This window comes from Boleophthalmus pectinirostris, unplaced genomic scaffold (genome assembly GCF_026225935.1).
Source record: "Boleophthalmus pectinirostris isolate CB_2022bp ecotype Guang Dong unplaced genomic scaffold, ASM2622593v1 HiC_scaffold_3, whole genome shotgun sequence".
Lineage (NCBI taxonomy): Eukaryota > Metazoa > Chordata > Actinopteri > Gobiiformes > Gobiidae > Boleophthalmus > Boleophthalmus pectinirostris.
Genome location: NW_026571299.1, coordinates 35,643,611 through 35,660,269, shown reverse-complemented (window position 1 = coordinate 35,660,269; position 16,659 = coordinate 35,643,611). Strand labels below are relative to the sequence as shown.

The following is a 16,659-nucleotide window of genomic DNA, read 5'->3' as shown; positions in this document are numbered from 1 at the left end:
TTTTCATTACCTGTAACCTGTGCAGTTCTGCTTTGAGCTGGATAATTACTCTAACGACTGTTTGCTCAAAGCCTGCCACCGAACAGCGATGGATCCTGGAGCGCGCTCTTTTTCTTTCTTTTTATCTCAAGTCATGTTTGCTCTGCCACTGTGCAGTCATTTTCTGCTCCAGCCTAAAGCCACCTCAACACAGTCAACTCTATTCTGAGCCAGGCCTTTATCCTCCCTGCGCGTGCATTGTTAAAGAATCACATAATATGGCACAAACTGAGAGAACCCCACTGAGATCTAATCAGCGCCTCACTATGAACGAGTATGTGTCCAGCGCAGGCTCCAGCCATGTTCATCAGCAGCCATTTTCTTCAATTTAGCTAAAATATTCAACCACAGGCGCGTTGTTTGGCAGAATATTGAGTCTGGTACTAGTATGGCATTCACGTATATTTGGTTGAATTTGTTAAAATGTCTGAGATCCATGACAATTTTGTGGTAAAATCCATAAACTGCATAAAGAAGTGGACTAAGGGAGTGTGATAGCCATTATAAGAGTGAATCTGGAGCCAAGTTCCAGCAAAATATAAACACCAGGAACATGTAGAGCAACAATTCTTCAATGTAAAGAGTTGATGGAGCCTGGAGCGCCCCATTTTGGCTGTGATTTTGTCATTTAGCTCTTATCATACCATGTTCTGAACTCAACATGCACACGACATGCTATTACACATATTTTTTCTATACATCTTTATCCATTGTTTTATTAACCAGGCAAAGGGCTTAGACCTATTTACCCCCATGACTGAATTCACACGCAATTTAGTCAGCTCACAGTGGCTAAATTGTCATGACTAAACAAAGATTAGAATAGTAAAGAGTGATTACAGAACTACTTGCTTTCACTCAACACTCTGTTTTGAGTCTGGTGAGTCTCTGCTACATGTGCAGTCATTCTAAAACAAGTAAGTACACATTTTGGTCCTGCACAAATTAGTTCATCCAATATGCTACATGCAAATTAATTCAAGTAAAAAAGGTTAACCATATTCAAAAGTCCTGTTTCAAATAACACTGTCTGAAAGGTGTCTAAATATAAAGATTATGAGTTTCCTGAATGCAGCCACCCAGTACGGGCCTTTTACTTGCTTGTTTACAGCAAAACTGAAATCCTTCAATTGAGCTGTGCACCTCCTCCATCTATCAGAGGCACTCATTCATGTATGGGCTCAGACGGTGCTATGGGCATCTCTACAGTCATTTGGCTTAAAGAGCACTTCTGCCCTGCATGCTTTTGTGAAGAGCTGACAGTGCACACTCTGTCCACCTGTTCACTGAAGTAATGACCCACAGTAAAGGTACGGAGAGATTTGCATCAAGTCCAGACACCACTTAGTTCTTCTTCCCTTGGCAGTTTCAAAGCACTAATCTGGTCCCAGTAAACCAAGTCCTATGCATGCAACAAATATTGTCATTTTAACATCACCTCCCCTAAATACATCCTTTAAAGGTCACTGTGTCTGGTAGAGGGTACACCACCTACTTGTCTCAATGGATGTTATTATAATTGAAATATAGAAATAATTCTTAAATCCTTTAAGAGCGAGAAAGCAACTGACTTAATTTTTTTCTCCCAGTATAGTAGATGGTAATACATTTTGGATCATAGTGTCCTCTCCAACAATAAACACTAAAAAGATGGAACACTTGTGATGCTAATACTGGCAAAACTTTGGTGCATAAAAAATAAAACGAATAATTATCTGAAATTTTAAGATGTCTTTTTAACTGGAGAGAAATGTGCATTTTTGTCCTGACACAGTATGTCTCCACCTTAAAGATATTAATTGGCTGAACAATAAAATAAATCATTCAACAAGAAGCTGCAAAATGCCAGCAAATGTCAGCAGATGAAAATGCTCCAGTGATTTTCATGTCATCACATAAACCACATACATGATTATACTGTTTCTATTCTATTCCACTGACCAAAACTGCTTTATGTGAAATACCGCAGAACACATTGGTAAACACATCACTGTATTCTAAATACTTGATTTTTGCCTAGTTGAAAATTTTGAAATTTTTGTAAAAGTGTTGGTTTAATTATGGAAATAAGTTTCTGCTAATAATCTTTTGACCCTGAAACTCTCAGCTTGCATAAAATGTGCTTGAATATTTTTTAAACTTATTCTGTGAACAGCAGCAGTTTTGTCAGCACAAATGTAGCTCCTTGGAGACAGAGTGAAGTTGATCAAGCTGACCTGAATTTTTAAATTGACCCTTGAACATTTTCATAATATTGCAACTGATCAATACTCAGTTTTGCCATTCAAATGTACAACTATGCCATTGTCAACTGTATGCCATCCTAACATCAATTTATAAGACTGCAGTCAGCTCATCTGTACCATTTCTTAACTTAAAGAATGCCAAACTGCCACAGCGGAGTTTACATTTTAACCGTAAAGTTATACAACTTCAGTAATATACTATAAAAAGATAGGCAGCTGCAAACATTTAAGATTACATCACTGCTCAAGATAGTTCCACCAAGCATTTTCAAGCATCATCGACCATTGTTCCTCAAAAACTATAGTGCAATCAGATGGACGCACCTGGCTCACTATTGTTTTATCTTAAAATGTGTGAATGTTTATCGCAAAGCAGAGACAAGCGACAAGGGATCGGATCATTGTTTTTTGTGAGCACGCCGCTAGACCCGATGAATATCTCATTATGACGGGCGATGATGGATGTCAGCGGTATAATAAAGCCAGCTGTAGGAGTGACTATATGGGCAAATGAGGCAGATGAGGGCCTCTCCAGTCCATTCTTTGCACAGTGAGGTGTAACAGTGCGGAGTGAGGGGTTTTAATGGCTTTCACTTGTTATTATTCTGTGTGTTGTGACAGCTTGATTGGGCCCGCAGCCATCTTTTCATGGATCTTGTATTTGCATGTGGCCTGGTCCTTCCACTGCAGCTTCATGTTGTTATGATAATTTCCATGGAGTAGATTGTGTTTAGCTGGGTGCTCCACTCGGGTGCTGTCTGTGCGCGAAAAAGCCCACAGCAAAGAGATAATAATGAACACATCAGAACAATGCCAGAAGGAAACTCCACAAGTGCCAGCTGCAGTAGAACCATTTAACTGAGGACTGTGGATACCTGAGGAGCTATGGACAAAAGATAATGAACACCACAAATGCCACTGAGTTTCCTTCTTGTTTTGCTCTCTGCTTTAAACATTGTTACTATGTTAGTTCCTTTTGAGGGTCTGGGGTTGGAGACAGTGGGTTGAGTAGTCGCACAGCAGCCAGAGAGTCAGTAGTTTGAACATTTCAGACATTCCTTTCTTTTCAGGGTTAGGCACTTTACCTACTGTAGCTACAAAACACTACTTATGGGAGGAGCAGCAAAAAAGTCCTTTCCCGAAACAGTGAATTATTATGTCTGTCTTTCATTAAAACAAAACAAAACTATTTTTAATGCAATTTAGTAGATTGGCTAAGATGTCACTAAACTCAACAGTGCAAGTGGCACTCTGCAGAAATCATAGCATTTAGGAAAGCTAATCCACTTTTGGCATTGCTATTAGATATATGGGGTGTGTGATTTCAGAGCACCACTAACTAGGAATTTATACAAATCAGAGTCAAACATCTCCACTTTATGGTTACATCTTGACTGACAACATCTAATATGTGTAGATGCTTGTGCAACATGATCCAAGTGTTGAATGGAGTGCTTCCTACTTACAGCTGAAAAACAGGACCTGACCTCTTTGAATTTTAATCAAGATATTCTAGATTTATTAGATTAGGGATTGATCATTTTGACGGTAAGATTTGACCCAAAATGTGCATATCTGGTTCATTGACACTGCTATCATTACATTGGATATGGAATACAGACAAACAAACAAACACTCTAAACACTAAAAGACAAATAATTAGTACTTTAAGGCATTTCTCCCTGTTCAGAACGAGGAAAATCTACTTTGGTCCAACACAGATCTATGAATATTGCTGAATGAATTATGTATCCTTTTTTTTTCTTAACCATGCATTTTAATTTTAATTAAGCATATAGTTTATGGTGTTAACCCTTTATTTCTTTACCTTATCCATGTCATAAAATATACTCTGAAGGTGAACTGGTTTGTAATACCATGTGATTGGATAAAACAGTGACATTAAAATTCAACTCCCTACTCTAGAAACACACTTTTCTGTTTTGGTTTAAAAAAAAAAAATCACTGCAAATACCACTTTTCCCTACATCCCTGGGTGAATTTGGATCCCATTTTATGCATCCCCCTGGTGTGTTTGTATGTCTGCGGGCTGTGTGTTTATGAGTGTGTATCTTCTTCACGCACCTGATGTTGATCCAGGGAGAGGTAGCTGCCATCTGCTCAGGCCTGGGGGAGTCCACTGGCCCCTGGAGGTAACAGGTAGCTCGGCTGACACATCCAACTCATCTCCAACCCACCACACAGCACATAATGAGGGGCAGACAGCTGGCCACAACCCCCTGAAAACCTCAGTCCATGCCAACTCCACAAAACTGTCAGAAGCTTCTGGCCATCTAAGCACTTTCATTGGTTTCTACTTTTTATATTGCTGGGGTGCTGTTCTTTTCAAAGTCCGGGAAAATCTATAAATGTATCTTCAAAAAAAAAACAAAAAAACAAAACACCAGCCTTCAGTCACAGCTCAATAGTTAGGGTTTGGTAGTTGTACGATTCGACCTACAGAGGGCAGTATTTCAAAGGAAACTCCTGCTGGGACGTCTGGCGTTTATTTTCTAGAATCCAGCCCCAAAATGTACAGTTTTCATTAAATTAAGAAACTTAACACATCTATTTTGAAAAGGACACGTGGTGATATGATGGTAAGGCAAATTTCCCATTCATTTCAACTCATTTTATGCTTTCATTAATTCGTTTGTTCATTCACAAAAATAGTTTAAGAAATAATTATTGTGCCAGTTTCCTCCTCCATATTCCTGTAACATTATTTATTCTCACTTTACATTATTATGCGATGTAAATTGTGCCAAAGCATGACGCGTTACCGGTTGGGTCTGTACGTGAGTTGCAAGTGAACTGACGGGTGACTTCATGTGTAGCACCGGCATCTCCACACAGCTAGAGCTAGAGAGAGAGAGAGGAGAGGGAGAGAGGGAGAGGCTATTTGACAGCCTGTTACAGAAAATGATCAATCCCTCTTCGAAGCTACCGACTTGAATCTCTCTCTCGGGAACATGCACCACGCTTCGATCCACATGACTTTACGCACAAAACAACCGCGTGCGATTTGAATGGACACCGCCACTGTTGTTTGCATCTGTAGCTGACTGCCCGAATCCACGCGAAACAACCGGATCTATGTTCCACTGGTGACTTGTTCTCCTATTTCAAGGTGAGTAATGCGGGTTAATATTGGTAAGGCAACGGGACGCATTTAATGGTGAGTTTGGACACTGCAAAGTTGGAATTGACTTTGCCCGCGTTGAACCTGCTGGAGGTAGTGACATTGAACGTTTTGAATGAGAGGGGTAACACGAGTCTCTCCCGCTTTGGGCAACCTGTAACACAGAACCAGTCTATTGTAACAGTACTGGGTCATACTCCGAGGACTAGACTTAGTGACTGTAAATGCACTGTAGCTCACAACAATCACATTTGGTTGGAGTGCGCGTAAATCCTTTAATCGGAAATGGAAATGTGCTTGTATACTAAACAAAGCCTGCCCGGGATTTAGGTCCTCACTCAGCGCGTGTTAATTGTTCCGGGGGGTGCTTCAAATTGCAGGTGATCAGGAGAACAGTGGAGAGAAGTAGGATACGGGTCCGCCAAAGTCAAAGTGGCAGCCGGAGTGGAGCAGGAAGGGCTGAGATGGAGATAAGAACACGAGCTTAAGAAGTAGCGCACACACAGCTGTACGCGCTGCCAACCCGGACAATGCCGTGATCCAAGTGCGTCTCAGCGCCTGTTTGTTTGTGGCAGAGGGGCTTGTGGTTGAGTTCATGGATGTGTAACCCCCAGCAGCCCCCTCATTCAAACCCCCTTCACCCTCTCCTCACGTGCACTCTCTGACCGGGCTTATCTGGACGGCCAGTTGGACCAGCCTTTATTCTCGTGCCCCAGCAGAGCAGCTAAAACCTCTGATGAAGAGAGCCCGAGATTGGCTTTCCCCCCTGTGCTCACCCATGCCAGTCATCTACCAAAGCAGCTCTTTATCAGTGCTTTGCTAATTTTAGAATTTAAATGAATTTCCACATTAGCTGCCTCTTTTTCTGAGTTTGACAGGCGTCTGAGTTATGGGCTCATCTTTGAAGAAGTTTCAAATAATCAAACTTAATGCTGATGATTTACTTTTGAACATGCACAAATTCTTCCAATTAGCCTAATAAGATAGACCTAGTCATTTTGACTTCTTATGCGGATGCCAATAATGTAAAATTGGTTAAATGCTTAAAGAGGAGTAGGTGGTTGAGTGTGCATTTAAATCGATCTTGATAATGTATATGTTTAAGAGAATCAGTGTCATTGCATGTATTAATTAATTTAAATAAAACGTTGGACCAGTGTAGAATGGAGATCTCACGAAAGTACTGAATGATTTGAATTGTTGTGTGTGGCATCTACATCTTTTTTTATTCCATTTTAACTGCTACCACCACTTTGCTATATGATAGTAACAGCACAGAGAACATACCACTGAGGGACCTCTGAAAAAGTGCTTTTAATATAAATGTGTGCTGGCTGCATGGGTGACATTGATTGCACTGTAATTTGAATATCAGAGTGGCCGATATGGGTCAGGGGCAAAGAGGCACACACTGGAATACTACATCAGACAAATTAGTGAATGTAACACAATTATACGGTGCGTGAGTGCACTGCAGCAGCTCAGTGCTATGTACTGAAGACCCCCCTCATCTCCAGTCGTCTACCCTCAGCCCTCCCTCCTCCACACGGTTGCCCACGGAGACGCTGATTAAACACGACTGTTCAGATGCTACAGCCCGAGGAGGGAGAAGATGTAGAGCCCCCGGTTTGTGGGTATTGAGTATGGAAGTGTTTCCACGTATGGAACAAACTGCCTGGGTGTCTGTGGTATAATGATGCTTTCTGGAAGTGCATTGGTGTATGTATGAAGCTGCATGCACACAAGAGCCATGGAAATGATGGCAATTGTAAAGATTGCCTGTGGTAGATTGAAGAAAGTTGTGGTAGGTAAAATTATACATTAGTATAGAGCTATGCCAAATTATTACATCTAAAACCAATGCTCTTGTAAGGTGAACCTGGTCTTCATGTCCTTGTGGGACAATATATATTTTTCAATATTCTAAACTTTTTCAGGTAAAAGTACTTGAGGGACGCCTGGTTTTTGGCACCTGAGTGGTACTTTTCTGTACCTATTTATGGATTCATTCATTCTTTTGTGGTGACAGTGCCCAGAAATAATCTATTGTGAATATTCTGGACCCACTAGATATCAAAACATGTCAAAACAAATGTTGGAAACCAAACATTTTGTTCTGTACTGTCCTTCTAACTTTGAACAATACACAGGCCTATTCCAGTATGATCCAGTCCAATGAGCAAAATAAATAAATTCTGCTAAATCAAAGGAGTTGGAATACATGGGCAGTAAGTGAACATAAACTTAATATATGTGTATTTTTGTTTGATCTAATTGCATTGCTTCAGCATGAACTGCATTTAGCAAAAACTGTAGACACAAAGCTACTGATTTTAATCAGTATTTGTTTGTTGTCAGTCTCCATGCTGGTTTCAATATAAAATCCAAGCCTAGAGCAGGATAGTGTTAGAAAAGGTGAAGAGGAGTGATAAGTACAAATAGATCCTCATGTCTGTGATGGAGTGATGTAGTGACAGTGGAGGAAGAGGGAGGTACCAGAGTCTAGCGCGTAGCTCACCTGGCAGATGGTACCATTGGCAGTGCTCAGCGTGCACTGGAGCTGCTCCTACAATATGGCGTATCGGATCCAGATTGTCACACTGTTGTTGTGACAAACAGAGCAGGAAGTTGCTGATGTGTGTGTTTTGCATCAGTTCTGCCGGTGTGTGTCGAAGCATGAACACACAACATATGGCAGTTTGAAATATCAAAGTCACAGGGATCAGTTTTAAAAAGTGGTGACAGGGGTCTTTTAAAGTTTAGACTTTGACTCTGAAATTAAGGATGCACTGGTACTGATACTTGTACAGTCATTGGTATCAATTTATATTTGGTTTTGGCAAGTTTAAGTTCAGAACTGAAAAAAAAAAAAAAAAGATTGTACATGGCTACGGTAATTGAAATCCTGTATGTTGAAATTACATCTTGAGATAAAGCAATGTAGTGGATTAAAATAAGAATTAAGATAGCTTCTTGCTTCCACAAAAGTAAATATATTTTTTAAACTAAATAAAACGACCCAGACGACTGGCCAGTGTTGCCGGAGCGAACTAGAGGAATGTTTGGAGTGCAAACATTTGATGAAATTGAGCCATCATTCCCTCCTCAACGCCCTCTGCCCTCCCACGAGGTTACACAAAACCATGACCCAGAATCTCCAGACGTCATCTGATCTGCCCAGCTTCACGAGCAACACTTAAATTTTAATATACAATTAGTGGTGTGAAGAACTGAACAATGTTACTAATCTTAGTCATTTTTAAAAGTAAAATGATTGTAATGTGTGACCAATTAACCCTCTAAACACAACAAAAAGCTGATTTTTCTTTTTTAAATTTATTTGAATTACTTCTATATATAGATCTACCATAAATTGTCTAAAATAGAGATCTATTGTATTGGTAGTCTCACTTGTTTCTTGTGTTTTTGTCCCTAGCCTTTCTATTCCTGAACATTTAACTTGATATAGGCAGCAGGATAGAGTTACATGGTTGTGGGTACAATTAGGGCCAGACTGAGCTGGGTCAACCGTGGAGACAGACTGTGATAATCTGGGCAGATGCTTGTATTTGTACAGCTTTTTGGGTGCATGGCCTTTCCAAAGCTGTATTTGCTCCATGGATTAAATGTTTAATGGGTTTTGGAGCAGGAGATACTTAGAAAGAGAGAGAAAAAGTTGTGCATGAGAAATATCCCCACCTCTTCCCTGTAAATCTGCATGTCCTCGCGCTGCAGTGATTTGTCAGCACTGAAGGCAGCATCTGTTCCTTTTACATTGTAATTTCTTTGATCGTAATTATTTGTGCCAGCTTCCTCAGACCTTGCCATCCCCCTGCTCCAAGAAGCCATATGGGCAAGGAGAGAGGAAGAAAGCAAGCAAGACATCTCAGGAATAAGTTCTTTGATATCGGTGTGCAGTGGTGTGAGAATTATGGACATATGCACAGCTTCTCGTGGCTGCACTGCATCAATGAATGAAATTATTTTTTTCATTTGTATATACAGGGGCCTTGGGCAGCAAACGTGATGCCAGATCCTAGTTATTGATGGTTATAAAGCAACACTGACATTGAATTTACTGTAAAGAAACACAAAATATACTCACACAAACCAAGACAACCATACTCTCACTGTTGCCCATTTAGATTTACCATAACCGTTAAGTGTGCTGGCCAGTACGGAGAACCATTCACCCTCACAGGGATTCACATGGAAGATTTGTCTTAACACATTCATGTCTACATGGGAAGGAAGAATTTTAGACTCATGAGACAGCAATCGATAGTTTTGGTTTGAATAACAGGAAATGTTCCCCTAATTAATTAGAGTCATAGTTTGGTAAGTTTTATGGAAGGCCAAGGACTTTACATTTTGCTCTTCACCTCAAAAAAGGCTGCTGAAATGGTTTTCCAATGCGATCTTTTACTTTGACTAAAATGATCTGAAATCATATCAGAAATCAGTTTTAATCACCTAAAAAATGTTTGGTGAGTCATTGTTAAATTACAAATGAATGGATCTTATTACTACAAATCTGCCAACTGGGTCTTGTGTTCAAAGTTATTGAGGCAAATAAAAATGTTGAATCCTGTTACGTCTGTGCTCTGAAGCAAAGAAACTGCCTCTCAGATTTCACTATACTCATTCTTCATTCCTTACAGCTGTACGAGCCCACTCACCCAGACCCAAGTCGCCGTCCATCTCCTCCTGTTTATCCCTTCTTCTTTCTTTGTGCACTTAAGAAATATCTCTGCCTGGTCTCCACTTTCTTGCAGCCCCTTAGTCTGCCTTATTCTGGTTGCTGAATAATAGAAGAAGCTGCCTATTGCACTTGGACTGCACGGGTTTACATCACGGCACTGGAGGTCACTTTGACTTTTCCCCCTCTTCTCTCATCATATATGCAGTGCAACGGCTTCTGCGGTTAGCTTTGGCCTGCTTGGGGTCACCATTAGCCGGAAAAGAACGACAATGAGATTTATGGAGGAGATGGAGAAAGTCTGTGAGGAGCAGGAGAGACCCATGCTCTTGACTTGCAGTTTTTGATATAGGGCTGTATCTACATGTATTATGCATATGCTGAGATAATGGCATGTGGCGCAGAGGTGGGATGCTGACGATGGTGGGCTGGTGATGTGCTGGAATGGCTCCCCTATGCCACATTTGCTTGTACCCAGCATCCTGCTCTTATTAGGGGCACAGCGCGTTGCAGTGACATACCGTTGTTTTACTGGTCCCTCTAGACAGCCTCCCCTACTCCACTGAAAAGATTTGTAGCCAAGCTGAGAGTCGTAAAAGCCCCAATATCTGCAATGACCAATAAACCAAACAACAAATATGGAAAAAAGGCAATTATGTTACTTGTTATTAATGTAACATGATGCATGAGTTGTGCCAAGAAGGCTGCCAGTGGAATGAATTTACAGTGAGCGCGCTAGCTTCAGACTTGGATCATCAATCTAAATGCTGTTTGTAAGAATTCCCTCGTCTCAAGAAAATGTTTCTGTTTAAATTTACCATAGAGCATAATTATATGATGAGCTAAATCTCTTGTGCTGCATCAAAATTAACATAAGTAGTAAAGCTGGGAAACTATTGAACAAAATGATGCTTTTATGCTTCATAAATTTATGTTTTGTCTTTCTGGGGTCGGCTGTCACTTGCATACTGATTGGATAAAGATTTAAACTAAATATCACTACCTTATTGAGGCCATATCTCCAGTTATCCACCCAAAATGTGGTTCAGGATAGCACTTTTTGTCTCATGAATCTTAATTCAGGCAAGAGGTTTGTTTTGTACCATTGTTTTATTGAAAACAGACCTTCATGAAGTTGTTGTCCTGGCTCTTAAAACTAATTGGATACAATAACTGCTAGAAAATCAATGATAAAAATAACTGTTATTTGAAATGCAAAAATTGACTTTACCACATCATAGAGACGTTCTGGCCTCATGTTGTAAGTGCATGGTAAGAGAAATCTGAACACCCAGAAGAAATGTAAAGGCAAAAGGCAAACAACACACAAAATGGCCCCTTAAGGTTTGGGAATAGAAGAAGCTGGGACCCTTTATTATGGTATACTTACATTAAACCTGAGCAGCTGAGTGTGCATGTGAAAAGTGTGTTGGATTATTTTAGAGCTTTTGGACTCATACTCAAAGTGTTACTATTAACGCATTAGGACATTAATGTAGGACACTTTTATCACACACTAAAACATGGATCCATGTCACAACACTCACTTTTTAATAAACTCCTCAGTCTCTTGTGACTTGCTCTGACATTTACATAAAAGACCCTGTTAATGAAGATGGCATTTCCATGTCCTATAATTCTCCCAACTCATCACTGGTCACAGCGAGGGTCTTCTGTCCTCAACCTGCTGTGCCTACCCCCCCCTCATGCTCTCCGCTCTCGGCATGTTTGACCTACTTCTGGCCTCACAACATTGAACACAGGCCTACTAATTGCCTTCATTTATTCATTTGGAAGTCAAGTTCTGTTGCGACTGACGCCCGGCAGTTCATTCATGTGTAATCGGTACAACGGTAGCCCTCCCCCAGTGAAGCGCTCATGTGATTCAGCACCCACTAACTATCCCATCAGACCCAGTAGGCACAACCACGTCAGAAGTTTTTTCTATTGTAATGCTAAAATACTTGAAAACAATGGTCCTAGAGGCAGGAGATATAATTTTAAAAATTTCATAATATTGCAATTGTTGTATTGTTAGCTGGAAAGAAAGTTGTTTGATAAAAAACTACTGATTAATATTTGAAGCAAGGGAACTGTCCATGTTTTTTGCTGTACTTGAACCTCAACAGGCATGTTTATTGCATTTCTACCAGTTCCATTAATATTGTTTGAAATTTATCACCAAGATAATTAAATTTTATGTCAATATCACATACCCCTAATTGGTATTTATACTAGAAGAGTATGTAGTGTAGTGTTTATAAGTGACAGACCTAAACATTCAATTTGGCCAATCTTCTCTCTTTCTTTCTTATGTTGATGTTTGAATGTTTATTGCGTTCCCCATTACCCCCACTGCTGCAGTACACGTTATTAATAATCACTATTGGGCAAGTTACTTTAAAACTGTAATGCGTTATTTATTACTTATTACTGTCATTTCAAAGTAATTTGTTACATTACAATATTACTGCATTTAAAATGTAAGGCATTACATTACTATTGCATTACTTTAAGTTACTCTCACCAAAATAACTGTGAAGATGCTGAACTTTTGTGCCGTATATGGACTGAACGAGGACTAAACCAGGACTAAATCAGGACTAAACCAGGTCTAAACCAGGACTAAACCAGGTCTAAACCAGGACTAAACCAGAGCTGAACCAGGACTGAACCAGGACTATAACAGGACTAATCTCGGACTGATTCCAGGACTGAAGAGGAGAACTAAACCAGGACTGAACTAGAACTAAACCAGAACAAAACCAGGACTAAACCAGAACTGAACTAGGACTAAAACAGGACTCACTGTCGGGACGGGCTCGAAAGTGACCGCAGGAGAAAGGAGCGGCTTTGCTCCGCACCTCACGAAGGTAAAGAGCGGCTGTTGCCCGATCGCGCTTTATGGACACCGTGCTCCGCGGGCTCGCGGCCCTGATTTCAGCAAGTATTTGTGGGTACCCGACCCGGTGTAAGACTCTGCTACAGCGCGTAACTTCTACCTTCCTTCAGCGTGTCCAGCAAGTCCAACTTTTTGTGCGATGGTGAGCATCTTCCTCTGCCTTTTGGGAGCGAGCGCAGGAGCCTTTGTCGGTGTTGTGGGTTTTGTCGGGGAGAAAACTTGCAAACATACAGCACTTCGGACGACTGTAAACCAGAACTGAGCCAGGTCTAAACCAGGTCTAAACAGCGTAGAGTTCTGCGTCGGTCCTTTCGCCCGCGGGTACCTGAAGGTCTACGCAGCCGCGTCTCCGGCGTTTCACCGCTGCTGATATCGAGGTGATTTTAGCGAATTTGTACGAAGAAAAACCCACCACTTCAATCCAGGTTAAAAAAGCATTGTAACGCGCGTTACTCACATTTGCACTGAGTAAAATAGTACCATTTCCCCCCCGTAATACCTTACATTACTGCGTTACAGCAAAAAGCAATGCATTACTGTAATTCGTTACTTTTATAACGCGTTACTCCCAACACTGTTAATAATACAAACAAAGAATAGCAAAACATTTAAATTATGTTAAGCCCAAAATGTTTAAAGCAATTTAATTTCATGTTTGTTCTTTTTCACAATTGACAGAAAATGTAATATCCTTTGCTAAGAAGCTTGTAATCGTGGTGAGTGTTATTTGAGACTACTTCTTCTCCCACATAGTCTGCTGCTCTTATTGTGAGATGAGCCTGAGCAATACAATAAAATAACAATTAACAACAAACTGAATATTATTTGCAAAAATGTGATTTAGGATAGCATTTTTGTCTCATGGGTCATAAATCTTAATTCAGGCAAGAGGTTTGTTTTGTACCATTGCTTTATTAAAAACAGGCCTTTCTGAAGTTATTGCCTTGGCCCTTAAAACTAATTGGGAAAAATACCTGCTATGTAATCAATGATGAAAAAAATAACAGACAAAATTGACTCTGAAATGGTATTGTAGCTCAAGATTGTCCAAACAAGAAAACTGATTTAGTAGACAAATAATCTTTCAGCATTCGAACAGTATTGATTGGCCTTATGGATTTGGGGCCATTAAGAGAAAAATCTATAACCATTAGGGCTATTATTGCAATATCTGCATTCCCTTAGAATGTTGTTTTGTCTACTTTTACTAGACCATCCTACACTCCACACAGATCTATCAAGTAATCTTCATGAATTGAATTAAGTCAGGAAACTATGACATCATGTTTGATATACTAAGATGACCTCATAGAATGACTCTGGTTCTTCATCCAGGTCAGAGGTCATGTTTGTGAAGCCCCAGATCCTTCTTCCCCTCTGTCTCCCCTGGCTGTGATTGGTGTCCGCTGAGAGCACGTGTCCCCAGGGGGCGCTCCTGTGTGCTGTGAGTGTGAATGAGTCACGTCTCGGCTGGAGCGTGTCTGAGTGGCGAGGCGGAGAATTCAGCGGGGCCAAGAGCTGCCTCTGTAATCCCGGGTAAACACTGAGCAGCATGACTGCACGCCTAAGACGTGACCAAAGCCGCCACAGCCCAAATGGATGAAACGATGAGGCTGAGACTGCCTCCTGCATGCCTGTCTTTCTCCTCTTCCAATGCCGCTTCCTATTTTGTTTTCCCTATGCATTTTTGTAATCCACAAAGGAGTTTGACTACACTGAATTAACCCCTGAGTGGCACTGCTGGTGTCAAATTCTTAAAGGTCATGGCCTGACTTTGGAGACACAAATCTGATATCTGCTGTCATGCCGCTAGAGTTCTAAGTCTTTATTCTTGTAGAGGACTCAGGAGAGGGAAATGTGAACTTTGATCATAAGATGAACAGAAATTGGATGATTGTCCATGCGTAACATTTTGATGATCCTAAAACACACTCTCAAGTGCAAAAAACTTTCTATAACATTGATTTCATCTGTCACAACTGGACCCTGGACTAACTCAAATTTCCCTTAGTTTACCTTCCCAAAGTCTTGAAAAAATGTCAATGTAACTCGGAACATAATGTGGTAAGAAACTACTTACCAATGACACCATTGGACATTGGTACCTGGCTTTCGGTGGTTAAGAATCAAGCCGTAGCACAATATTTTGCCTTTGTTAACAATTATTAATAAATGTGATTCCAACTCTTTGTACTCTTCCCAAACCACAAGTAGAGCATTTTGGTAAATGTATTCTGTAATTCACATTTTGGCAAATAAATAAGACAAACCAAATCAAACCGTTCAGAATTTTATTATGAACCAAACAAAACCCCCTTTGAAAATATTCAATTTGTCTATGTTGTGTTCATTCTTATTGTGAAACCTGGACAAAAGCAGAAATGAAGTGTGCATAAACAGACATAGCTGAATTATTTTCCAGTAGATAATTCAAGGACATTTTTAAAAAAAAAAAGGAAAAGGAAAACACTGCACGTAACATGCTGCCAAAATCTTTGTATGAATAATGTGTCCAGACAGGAAACCTTTTACAACAAAGCCATGTAGAAACTTTCTCATCCTAATACCATGTGTTGGAAATACACAAAAGCCTTACCATAACTCATTGTGAAGTGAAGTGTTTTTGACACTACAACTCTGCATTTAAATATAATTTTCATTCATGTATGATTTATCATTTAATTTTTTTTTTTAAGTAGCATTTTTTGTTTGTATTTCTGAATACCAGGAGCAAGTCAGTCTAATTGGCCTTTATTTAGTTTTCTCTAGCTATTATGGCCTAAGTTTTGAGTTTTTGGTTTTTTTTTTCATATTGAATTTGATTTGCTTTTATACTTATATATACTTATATATATACTTTTACTTATATACTTCCCATTTCCAAAACCCATTCAGTAGAAGTAAACTCTACTAAGTGTACTAGTCATTGCCTTCTGATCATGGAGACTACTTTTAAATCCTGACCAAATTTATCAACAGAATACTTAGCCTCTCTTTTGTATAAACTTGGACAAATAGTTACTAAACACTTTAAACACAGTACTCTTTAGTTTAAACACTTTGCCAAGTAGTTCTTAGTATTAAATGCTTAATTAGTAGGGCAGATTCACCCTCAGATCCTGCCAGACTGAGCCGAATATGCCGAGACCCTTCAGTGCCTTGTGTGGTGAGGACAGATGGACAGGAGACGCTGGAGTGGAGCTGGAGATGGACCAGGCCTCTCAGTGTCTGTCCATCCGCTCTTGTCCTTGGCCCGCGCTCAAACCCGCAGCCGGACATCCTGTTGGTCAGCCAAACCCCCCCCATCACAGCCCCACAGCGCCCTGACCCCCACATTAGCACCTGACACGCCTGTCTTCACTTAACCTTTACTTATACCAACGAGTGGCACTGAGCCGTCACCCTGTCTACTGGGGACTCTGCCAAAAGTTGCTTTTAAGCATACCCAAATATGAATACTGATATTGACTCAATATAACGTGTTGATACAGACAAAATCTCATAAGGCAACATTTTAGTTGAATTTTGGTTTAATTGAATAATTATATATCAGGACCAGTACCATAAACTATATTAAAAAAACAAATTTTATGTTGAAAATGCAATTGGGTTGTCTGTTGTAGTGATCATC

At 40.2% G+C, this 16,659-nt stretch overlaps 1 protein-coding gene across 1 annotated transcript in view; it reads left to right on the top strand.

The window, feature by feature from the left end:
* The first annotated feature begins 5,171 nt into the window (after positions 1–5,171).
* Positions 5,172–16,659, top strand: part of LOC110154608 (plexin-A2-like) — an 84,993-nt gene continuing 73,505 nt past the window's right edge. Inside the window, 1 exon segment of the mRNA XM_055160738.1 lies at positions 5,172–5,415. The gene's annotated coding sequence lies outside the window, so the exon portion shown is untranslated.